The sequence below is a fragment of the Vicia villosa genome, unplaced genomic scaffold (assembly GCF_029867415.1).
Source record: "Vicia villosa cultivar HV-30 ecotype Madison, WI unplaced genomic scaffold, Vvil1.0 ctg.000839F_1_1, whole genome shotgun sequence".
Classification (NCBI taxonomy): Eukaryota; Viridiplantae; Streptophyta; class Magnoliopsida; order Fabales; family Fabaceae; genus Vicia; species Vicia villosa.
The window spans coordinates 262920-274779 of NW_026705372.1; positions in this window are offsets into that span (position 1 = coordinate 262920).

Sequence of the window (11860 nt, forward strand, 5' to 3'; positions counted from 1 at the left end):
CTAATGATTGGGAAAGTTTCTCCTTTGTATTAGGAGAAGGAATTGAATTGATTAAAGAAAGACAGACAGATAGACAAACTGACTATCTTTTAGTATTTTATTAGCTCGCTGAGATTCCTTGTGAACCTCATGCCTACATATCCCTAGTGGAAGTCAGAGCTTAGTGTAGTTCGGGGAACTAACTAGGGAAATTAATTGTTTTTGGTGCCTTGCTTGAAGCTCAAGGTTGAAGCTTGAATTAAATCTCTGTTTACATTAAAGAGGCATGTAATCATCTTTACAGAGAGGTATTTGTACTATTCTACCACAAACATTTTGAAAGAGTGACAGAATAACTGGATTCATTTCATTAAGAGAGTGACCTTACTTGCGTGTTTGCAAGTATGCTAGTATCTCTTGAATGAAAGAAAGATGCTCGTCCAAATTAGGGAAAGTGTACAAGTCTGGGGATGTGCCAGAGCATGTCTTTCAGAGTCCTAAATGGGAAACTTGATTGAAATTGAAATTGAAATTGAAATGTTGAAATGTTTGTTTGATTGAATGTGGTAGAGTAGTAAAAATATCTCTCTATAGAGATAAGCTATGTCTATCTACTGTATGAAAGATTTGACTTTAGCTGGCTTGCATGAGGCCCAAGCTTGAGGCTTTTGATTGATTTTTTTGACTTAATGAAATGATAACTCTACTGGGGAGAATTTAAACTAAGGAGTTTTTGGTGTTCTGTACAAAGCCCAGAATTGAGGCTAGCTCTAATTGGAGAGTGTTTATTTGATGGATTTTATTTGGTGTTCTGTACAAAGCCCAGAATTGAGGCTGACTCTTTTTAGGGAATTTATCTTAGCTGGAGAAGTTGTCTATTAAAAGACTGATTTTTGTCATGTTTTTGGAAACTGACCCTTTCTGGGGATTTTGACTCTTTTGGGGAAATTATCTCCTAAGAAAATGAATCTTTGGTTTTTGAAGGACTGATTTTGGAGGCTAACCCTTTCCAGGGGTTTTTGTTGAAATGATAGATTGATTTGGAGGCTAACCCTTTCTAGGGGTTTTTGTTAAAATGATAGAATGATGTGGAGGCTAACCCTTTCCAGGGGTTTTTATTGAAATGAAAGAATGTGTGGAGGCTAACCCTTTCCAGGGGTTTTTGTTGAAATGATAGATTGATTTGGAGGCTAACCCTTTCCAGGAGTTTTTGTTAAAATGAATGGCAGAAAGATTATCTAGTGGAGACTTCTTGTTTAAAGCCCAAGATGAAGGCTGACTCTTGCAGAGGATAAGCAAACATGGATCCTAGACTCTGCTAAGGAAATGGATGAAGGTAAGGGTGACAGAGACTGCCCATGTCTCTCATTCCAAAAATGTACTCAATGTAAAATTGAGATAAACTTAGCTTGTTAAAAGTCTGGTTTAAATTGGAAGAGACTCGCCAGGGTAGGCTAAAAGGTAACTAAAGACCTGTTCCTATGTTTATAAGAAACCTGATGGGTCCTTGTATACAAGCTCAAGAGGAAGCTAGAAATGCTTTTAAGAAGCATGTGAGTCCTTGTACAAAGCCCAAGAGGAGGATAATCGAGGGTCCTTGTTATAGCACAAGAGAAAGCTATGTAGTTTTGAACTTATTTTGGCTTTAAGCAAATGGGTAAGAGGTTTCACCGGGAATAATTCCTCTTTGGGTGGAAGTGTCCTATTTTTGGATTCTAATGTTTTTGCCAAGATGTTTCACCGGGAATAATTCATCTTGATGGTTTGAACTACAAATCTCTAATTAGGAAAGAGCCTTCACCGGGAAGACATTCTCAATCCTAGGCCATATTCCTATAATATATATATAGTTTAACTGTCATAGGGTTTACACTCAAACGTAGTTCTAAACAAATATATGTACAGTTTATATTTGACAGTAATTTAAATAAAGACTGTAAATTGAAAGCTTGTGAAGCCTAACCTGGATGGAGTGGAGGCCTTTGAAGAAGTATGTACCAAGCCTTACCAGTAATTTTTTTGTTGTTTTGTTGATGACAGTTGAATATTTATGATAAAAAAGTTAAGGGTTTTGAAAACAGAAGAAGTGAAGATGGACAAAGGTCACATAGGTATCTGAAGAGTTTCACCGGGAATAATGCCCTTCAAATACCAGAAGAATGTTTTGAAAACAGAAAGAAGATATTGAAAATACAGTTTTGAAAACAAACTATGAAAAGGAAGAAGGTGTTGGGTCTTACACTCTATTAGAGGCCCAGTACTTTACAGTACTGGCTATAAAAGCAGTTGAAAATGATTTGGAATGATGTAAGTTTTTGTTGTTTGGAAACCTTAATCATTTGATTTAATCAGAGATTGAAAACAATTTTGAGAATTGACAAAAGTCAACTTAATTAAGGTAAAGATAAAGATCTTTACCTAATTAAGACCTAAACAATTAGGGTTTTATCATAAAATTATTCACAAAAATAATTAGGTTAAAACAAAATGAATATATATGCATTTAAAGTATTTAAGAAAACACTTAAAACATACTATTTTAAACCTAATAAAAATATAAGAAATAAATAGTATTTTTATGATTTTTTTGATTATTCACAAAATAGATATGCTAAATAACAAGTGTGTGAAAAATGAAGTGAAAATGACTTAATTTGATAGGTGAATTAATTGTGTGAAGTTTGTGAGAAAAAATGAAAGAAAATGAGTGTTAAAAATAGTTTTGGCCCTTGGAGGATTTGAACCCACGCCCTCTAGGTCACACACTCAAAACAAACACCACTGGTCCAACGCGCGTGTGGTGATAGTAAGCTGGTTTCAATGCAATTCATATAGTGTTCAAGTGTATAGAAGCAAAAAAAGAAAATAAAACCAAAAGGTCTGGGGCGAGGGGGATTCGAACCCCAGACCTTGGGCTCGCGCAACACACAAACACTCTTTACCACTGGGCTATCACGTTTTAGTCGTTTATGAAACAACTACCACTCAAAATAAAATAAACTCTGGCCTTGAATTTGAATTTTGCGCGCCACCACCATAGTCATCTTCAACCTCAAGCTCATATATTTTGAAATTCTGAACTCTCTTAAATCTCAAGCATTTGCAAAGATGTAAACATGAAACTTGTTCTAAATTCACTCACGATTTTGAATATGTAACTAACATAAATTTATATTAACTACATCTAACTAATTTACTAGAAAACGTGAAGAACCCTAAAATTTGAAAATCAAATTAAATGACTATACAGAAAGATAAATGAATGATGATAGAGGGTTTTCAATCCTCTGATGATGCTGAACAAGATAGAATCGAGCTTTATCACAAAGAGTGCTTAAATTAAAGAGGTGGAGTTCAGAAATTTACCTCTGAAACTGAAGGTTGTGAGGATGATGGAGAGCACCTGGGCTTGTATGAATGATCCTAAAAGCTTCCTTGGGACTCAGTGATGCTAACTAGATGCTTGTTGTGACCTCAAACCTTCTGAATTGCTCTACTCGACTCCTTCGATTTGAGCTTTAAGTGAGCATGGAGGATGATGAATCTGGAGTTACAGATGAGCTACATCCATCTAAACGGCTTCACTATGATCTGAGGAACGTGCCTGGATGCCTAACCTTGCTTGGAAACTCCTGAATTGTTCTGTGGTCCTCCAACTGCAAGTTCTCCAAATGAGAGGTGGAGATGATGACTCTCCACGCCCAGAGGTGTTCCAGAGGTTTGGATCACCTCTAAATGCCTCCCTCAATGTGTTTGTATACTTATTTTCAAAGAGAGAGCTTTGGTTTGAAGAATCCGAGTCTTCTTGCCAAAGGACCTTTGAAAAAACTAAGTATGAAGAAAGAAAAGAGAAAGCAAGAATTCTGTTGCTTTAGTGTGTTTTTTGAATGAGAAAGAGCCTTCTATTTATAGGCAATTGGTTCATAGTAATTGTGTATAGTGAGCTTGCTTAGTGAAGTGAGTTTGGTTTCCTTGGCCATGAAGAAATGTGAGTAAGATCCATATGCAATGATGAGTTCCTTGATACCACTCCCTAGCCATCGGTTTTGCTTGATCTTAGGGGACAAATTTGCTGCAGAAATGAGCTCCAATTGGTTGGGAGAAGATTTGTAACGCCCCGAATTTAATTAATTATTTAATTAAATTAATAGAGGATTTATTCATTGGAATTTGTTGAAGTTTAGGTTTATCAGTATTATTCTACAAACCTAATGGATTAATATGTTGATTTGAGCAGTTAAGTTTATGGTCGGATTAATTAGTCGGAGAAATACAATTGCGAGTTGGTATTAATTAAGTTAAGGAGCAATTGTAGTTGTGGATTATTATTGGGAATAATATTCGTGATGTTATGTGATTATTCAATTATGTGTGTTATTTGGCTTAATTATGTAATTAGAGTAATATTATGAATTGGGCCTAAGTGAGACAAATATAGAATATGAGGTTGGATTGTGGGTTAAGCCCATTAGTGAGAAAAGATAGTAAGAGTTAGGGTTTTAGAGATTAAACCTCATAACTCATTTTGTGGAAAAGAAGAGAAAGAAGAGAAAGAAGAGAAAGAAGAGAGGAAGAGAAGAAAGCTATGGCATGAAGAGGAAGAGCTCCATTGAAGGAAGTGAAGCTTTTGCTAAGGTAAGGGTGGGGTTCTTACTTTCTAAGGGTTAGCATGATGATGTATATGGTGGGTTAGATTGTATGTTATTCCCCATGGAAGTTGTGTGTAGAGATTTTAGGGTTTATGAACAAATGCTTGATTGATGATTTGAAATGTGTTTAATTGATGTTTGATGATTGTTATGATGTTAGAAGATCCATAATATGTGTTGTATTTGTATTTATAACTTGCATTCTATTGTTGTTCATGATGGTTGGTGTTTTCAGCTTGATTTGGGTTGAGTTTTGGGGTTTTGGGATGGGTTTCGTATGCTGTTTTCTGAGATTTGGGATTTTCTGAAATTGCCAGTTCGCGCCGCGAACTACTGTTCGAGCCGCGAACTGCTTGGCAGAAACTTAGGAATTTTTGAATTCGCTCAGTTCGCGCCGCGAACCCTGTTTTGCAGAATCTTTTCCAAACTTTGAAATGATGTAACTTTTGATCCGTAACTCCGTTTTAGGCGCCGTTCGAAGCGTTGGAAAGCTAACGCAATGAACTATACCATGATGCAATAAAATGATCCATATGATATAGTTTCCTATTATGTTTATTAGGATTAAGTGATGAACTATATTGTGTTAACATGTGAAGTATGTTCTTTGTTATGAATCGATGTAACCATGTTGCGGTATAACTTGATGTATGTTTTCCTTATGACGATACCATGTTATTGAGATGATGATATGCACTTCCCTTATGATGAGATAATGATGCTTTATAAAGAATTAACAATGAATATGCTTTCATTAAGTAGTTGAATTAACTGTGTTACGTCGTTACTTGAATTGTGTAATGTGATGTTTGTTGTTAATATGTGTTATTTGAATGTTCTTGTGGAGAATTATTATTTGATGACTTAATTATGAAGTGGTTGTTTTAATAACATGCATGTATGTGAATATGTGTTATGGCTTTATGAAATGTGAATAACATGTATTAATATGATACGTTGTAATTGTCCATATTGTATACCGTAATGAATTGATGAGGACGTGCACAAATGCATTGGCAATTGTTTACTACAAGTTTAATGAGATCTTGAATTGGTAATTAATAGGAGTATGATTATAATTGAATGATAACATGTTACTTGAATCGTATATATGTAATGCGTGAATTGGTGTTGATTAATAATAACATTGTTGGCATGATATGTGATATGATATTCATAATGAGTGTGAATGATTACATACTAATTGTTGTAACATGTTGATGTTTATTGTTGTTGTGTGCAATATGTGGAATTTGTCGTTGTTGTTGTAGAACCTATGGTCACTATTGATAAGTTGTATTATGTTGATAAGAATGAAGTTGAATAGATGTTGTATGTTTATATGATGTGATGACGTGATTGAGATGTGGTAAAATAATATGATACGGTTATTGCCATAAAACCTTGGCATTGAGTTGATGTTGTTTAGTTGATGTGGTTATGTTGGTTAAGTTGATTATGTCGTTCAAGTTGATTATGTCGTTTAAGTTGATTAAGTGGTTTATGTTGTGTTTGTGGATGTGCATCATTTGAGTCGCATCCATTGCATTGTTTGAGACGGCCCTTGTGGCAATTGTTTGAGACGGCCCTTGTGGCAAATGTTTGAGACGGCCCTTGTGGCAAATGTTTAAGACTGCCCAATGGCAAACTGTTTGAGACGGGAGTTTTACTCCAATGGTACCACATGCATATGCATAAGTTTGACTCACATTCGAGTCGCATTTGAATTGCATTTGAATTGTGTTTGGATTGTTGAGATGACGAGGTGTTTGTTGTGACGTGATAATGATATGTTTGTTGTGATGTATTTGATATCATACTTGTATATTTGAATATGTGATTAATGACATTGTTTCCGTTTTGAAAGTTGTATTATATTGATAAATTGTTTTATGGTAAACTTGTTGTGAAATGTTTTGTGATGCGAAGTGGCGAAATTATGTATGATCTATATCTCCTATATTATTTATCATGCATTCCTTTATATTGTAAGATATCTCACCCCTTTGCTGATATTTCCCCTACCATGGGAAATGGGCAGGTACTCAAGGTTAGTTGTGGATGTTCGAGGTTTGGTGTGAAGTCTTTATGTTGCTTTATGGCAAGTCGAGTTGGTGTCCATTGCTCTAATACGTAGCACTCGGGGGGGATTAGTCGTTATTATATGATTATTGTATTCCATGATAACATTTGTGTTAACTTGAATTGAAAGGTGTTTATAAGTTTAAGTTGTAAGTGGTGAATGAAGTTTTGTTCCGAATGCTATGTATCTTTATTAAATGCAATATAAGTATGTTTGTTTGGTTAAGTCGAATTGTGACATCCCATCGTTTGATGAATAATTTTAAATGCACTCTGATTTTCGCTTATAATTGCGGGGTAGATTTGGGGTGTTACAATAGTGGTATCAGAGCCTGGTTGGTCCGTCCGGCCAATGTTGTCTAATGATGTTTATTCTCGTGTACACGACGAGTGTGTGAAACACTGTTGGTACTTGTTATTCTTATGATCTTTTGTCTGCAGGAGTTGGTTTGAAGCTAAGTGGGGGAGAACCTATGCTTCTCGGTTATGTTTCAGTTGAAGGATATAGTATGCCGGTGAGGGCGATAGTGCAAGTGTTGTTGGAGTTTGTTGTTTCCTGAATCGAAGATGACTTGGATTTAAGATTTTGGTTGCTAGTTAAGTTGGAATCTCTTGAGGAAGAGGATGATCAGGAATTTTAGACGTTCACTTCTCGAAGGATGAGGAGCTATATAGCGGATGTTGGTATGCGAGTATGGTGCGAGCTCCTGATGTGTCTGAAGGTAACTGTAAGTAATGAGAATAAATTCTAGAAGATGGAATTTAGAAAGTGTGATGTTCCAGTGCTGCTAATGGACTGCGAAGTTGTTGGTTGAGCAACCTTGCGTAAGATGTCGATGTTGGATAAGTGATTAAAAGAAGTATTGCTGTAAGATTCATGCAAGTGATTGAGACAGAAGTAGAAGCCGTTGAAGTTGTTGAAACTTTCTGAAGCGTGAGTAAGAATTGGTAATGCGAAGAGATGAGTATGATTTCAATAATAAGAAGTCTGGATAATGGTGTACATGAATTTTGTTCTAATGTATCGTCAGAGATGCTTAAGGAAGTAGCTGCAAGACGTCGGTATTAGCTTTTTTTTCGGATGATTTTTGAAAGATTAGTGAATTATAGAATTTTAGTGCTTCCAATGATATGAGTACAAGTTGGAAAAGGAAATTATTAATGTTGGTACTGATGGTTTATACTCCATTATGGTTGTCGGCTATCTATTGACAAATTGAGGACTTGATCACCCTTAATCTCTTGTTGATAGTAGACGTAATCGTGATTGGATGGCATGGACGTATCTTGCTAGCTTGATAGTGCATAAAGGGATGAATGTTACGTCGTGAAGATAGTTGTTCTTTAGTTGGTGGGAATTAACATAAAAGTATCCATGAATAGTTAAGAAGTAACGAACAGGTCAGAGAAGCTGGTTTATAGGCGAGATAGCATCGCAAAGTGAAGGATTGAGAATGTCGAGTGAACAACGGTTTTGTGATGGATGTTTAAGGAAGTCTGAACTAGATTAAGACTTGTGAACCATGTAATTGACAGAAAGATTTAATGTGGACGGTGACTTAAGATGGATTATCAGAGTTGCGCAGCGGATGTGTAATGTGGCACAGTTGTCAAGCATGTGTGTTTGTTAGAGATGGAAAATCAAGTATCAGAAGCCTAGGAGAATGGTATGTCGTGATCTACATGTTTGATTTGGTGGGCTGTTAAGATGAGAAGGAGGTATCAGAAATATGTTATTTTTTCCGAGTTTATAAGAACAATACTAGAGTTGTTAGTTGATGGTGGAGTTGAGTTTATTCGTCGAATGATCTTGTTAAGTTGACGCTATAGTAATTTGGTTTCTGTTGTCATTATACTGTTGTTGGACTCTATAAGTAAGAAGTTATATTTTGTACTATGACTGAGTTGAGTATGCTGGCTACGTTAATGTCACTAAAGGAGTGATACAACAAGGCTGAGAGAGAGTTGTTGGTGTCTGTTGAAGATTATCATGTATAATTATGAGAAAGGAAGTAAGTATGTGTTCTGGTGTTGAGAATGTTGTTAATATGATAATGGTGTGGAGTTGAACATCCAAGTATATGAGGATTATAATTGTTACTACCTTAAGGATCGATAGTCAAGGTATTGTTGAACAGTGATGACTCTGTTGCTAAGTGTAGCAACCTGCCCTAAAAATTGTAACTTAGAGAGTCGCCACCTATTCTGAAAGGCGAATAGGAAACCCTACGCAGTATAGAGATCAAGGTAAGATACTATATTCAGGTCGAGGGAAGGTGTTAGGCACCCTCAACCCTTTCCTATTGGCTTTGAATCTAAGGTAAAGGTTTGTGGCTAAAATTATTGAAGTTTATAGGTAAGGAAATGAATAAGGGGAAAATTGAGATTTTAGGGAAAGGGACTCGCCTTGTTGCCAAGTGCCTACGTATCTCCTTAGGGAGAATCAGAGTCGACGTAGTTCGGGGCACAGGATTGTACGCCTTAGGGTTGAATTGAATGTATTTGAATTTGTTTTGAAGTTGTGAACATCGTGTTGAAACACCGTAGTATCGTGGTTTAGTGTGTTTTGAGTGTTTTAGGATTAGGGCGTACAACCCTGATTTTAATTTGTTACCATTAATCGCGATGATCAATAGATTTGATCACCATAATTAACAGATTAATAAAAGCATTGCTAATTATTCTAATCGATTGATTCGATTATCACCGTTAGCAAATTGATGTGTTTTATTTATTTCATTTTATCGTTACCCATCATAATCAATAGATTTGATTACAAATAATAAGAATTTGATAAAGAGGAAATGCTAATCATCGTAACCAATAGCTTTGGTTAAAACCATTTAGCAAAAATGAGTTTATTTGAATTATATTATTTTAATTTATAGGATTTGATTAATCAAATTAATCGATTATTAATCATTGCGACTAATAGATTTAGTCGGAACGAGTAACAAATTAAATCCTAAAACTTTGTTATATTATAAATCCAATTTTTAAATTAAATTATATAAATAAATAATTATTAAAATTTAATTACATATTTAATAGATAATATATAAAACAAAATAGAAACTTAAGTTTTTTTTTTGATTGAATTATTTGAATTGTTGGAATTTGATTATACTAATTAATTACTCATAAGTTAACTAATCCAAAGATTGAATTCTAAAGGATACTAAAGGGTATTAGAAACATGAAAATAAATCTCAGCGAAACTAAACTCCATGGCCCAACGTCTAAAAATCTAACTTAATTTGCCAAATAAATTAATAATAAAAAATGTAAAAAAAGAAAAGGTATACCGCATGATATTGGTTAGTGACCATATGTCTTGACTTTTCCACACCATTTAGCACCAATAGAAATTTAACAAGTGGTTAATTATTAAAAAAACAACAAAAAAAAAAACAATAATAAGAGCACCATATATCGCAGATCTTATTCTCCACTTGATGGACATTATTTCTTCTCCTAAGCCTCTTCATCTTCTAATCTGCAACCTTCACAAATAACAAACAAAAAAAAGAGCTTCATGATAGCCACCCAAACCTGAATAGATGACGGATCTGATAGTGGCCGGAGCGGAAGCTAGTGCAGTTTTTGGATCGCCGCCGCAGCTATGGTTGTTGTCGGAGGTGTGCAGTCGGACTCGTGGTGACGCCGGCAGTGAACATGCTGTCGTATCTGAGCGGTGGTTTCCGTGGATTCGGTTTCAATCCAACACTCATCTTTTCTGTTTCGATTCTCTTTCGTCAATCCATTACGATTCTTGCTGCGTTTATATCAGAAACCCTTTGAAACACATAGCTGACTGTACCGAGCCTCCGTTTGCCGTTGTGCAGGTTACCGAATATTGTCGGTTTGTTTGGGTTCAAGTTAGAAATTGTTGTTGGATTGAAATTAGTTGTAATGAAATTAATTTGAAGGAAGGTTCATGATTAAGGTTTTGGTTAATTGTTGGATTTGTAAGTGATACTATGTTAGTAGTATGTGATGAACAATGTGAAGGTTGTGTAGACTGGTGATTTGAAGGTGTGTATGTATGTGAGGGAGAATGGTACCGAATAGGGTTAATTGTTTGGCCTCCTTTAGGTTTGTACAGTGTGTGTGGAGTGTGGACAATGTGAGTACGGGACCGAAGATAGGGATTAGAAAATCTTGCCCCCCTCCCATGTGTACAAAAATGTTACATTTATATTAGTTAAAATTAGGGTATTTTTATACCTAATGGGCCTATTGCCCAACTAAGTTAATGAATAATTATAATAATAATAATACTAATAATCCTAATAATTAATAAAACCTAATAATAATAACATTAGTAAAAGCTAATTAAAAAATTAATAATGTTAAATATTAATAATTAGTCATGATAAAAATAAAAATGAAAATGATAATAATAATCAAGACAGATGTTATTAAAAACCCAAATACCCAAAACAATGATAAACCCTCGTAACAATTGGGTCCAACGTTTGGGTCCTAAACACCTGTTAATCACGCTCTTGTTTTAACTCAACCTGATTTATAAGAGAGCGAGTTTGACAATAGAAATGTCAAACCCTATGGCTCTTAATTTTGACTCTGGATGGATTAAGAGACGTAGATCTGATCGGACAAATTTTGGGGTATGACAGCTGCCCCTGTTCAATCTTCTTAAACCTGAAGAGGTAGAAGATGATTGGACACTGAAATGCCCTGAAATTTGCTTGCGTAGGGAACTTGTCTAAAGCATATGTTTTTCAGACCTGGATCATTTAATTGTATATGAGGAGAGTGGAAGTAATGTCTCACATAAGACTACCTAAAGAGGCTCCTGAGTAGGGTGTATCGAAGGTTGATGCGAAGAAGCTTAGACTTTGAACAATGCTTAGGAAGAATGACTTGGAGAAGACTAACTGAGGAGTTCTCGTTTGGTAGTCAGTTCCTGTCTGACTGTTACATTAAACCCAGTTCCCGTCTGGTAGTCAGTTCCCGTCTGACTATTACATCATAATCCAAATCCCATTTCAAATCCTATTTCACTTTCAATTCCAATTCCAAACCAAATCGTAACCCTCGCGTTACGTCTTATCACGGCAGTGATAATGGCAATTTCAAACCAAATCGTAACCCTCGCGTTACGTCTTATCACGGCAGTGATAATG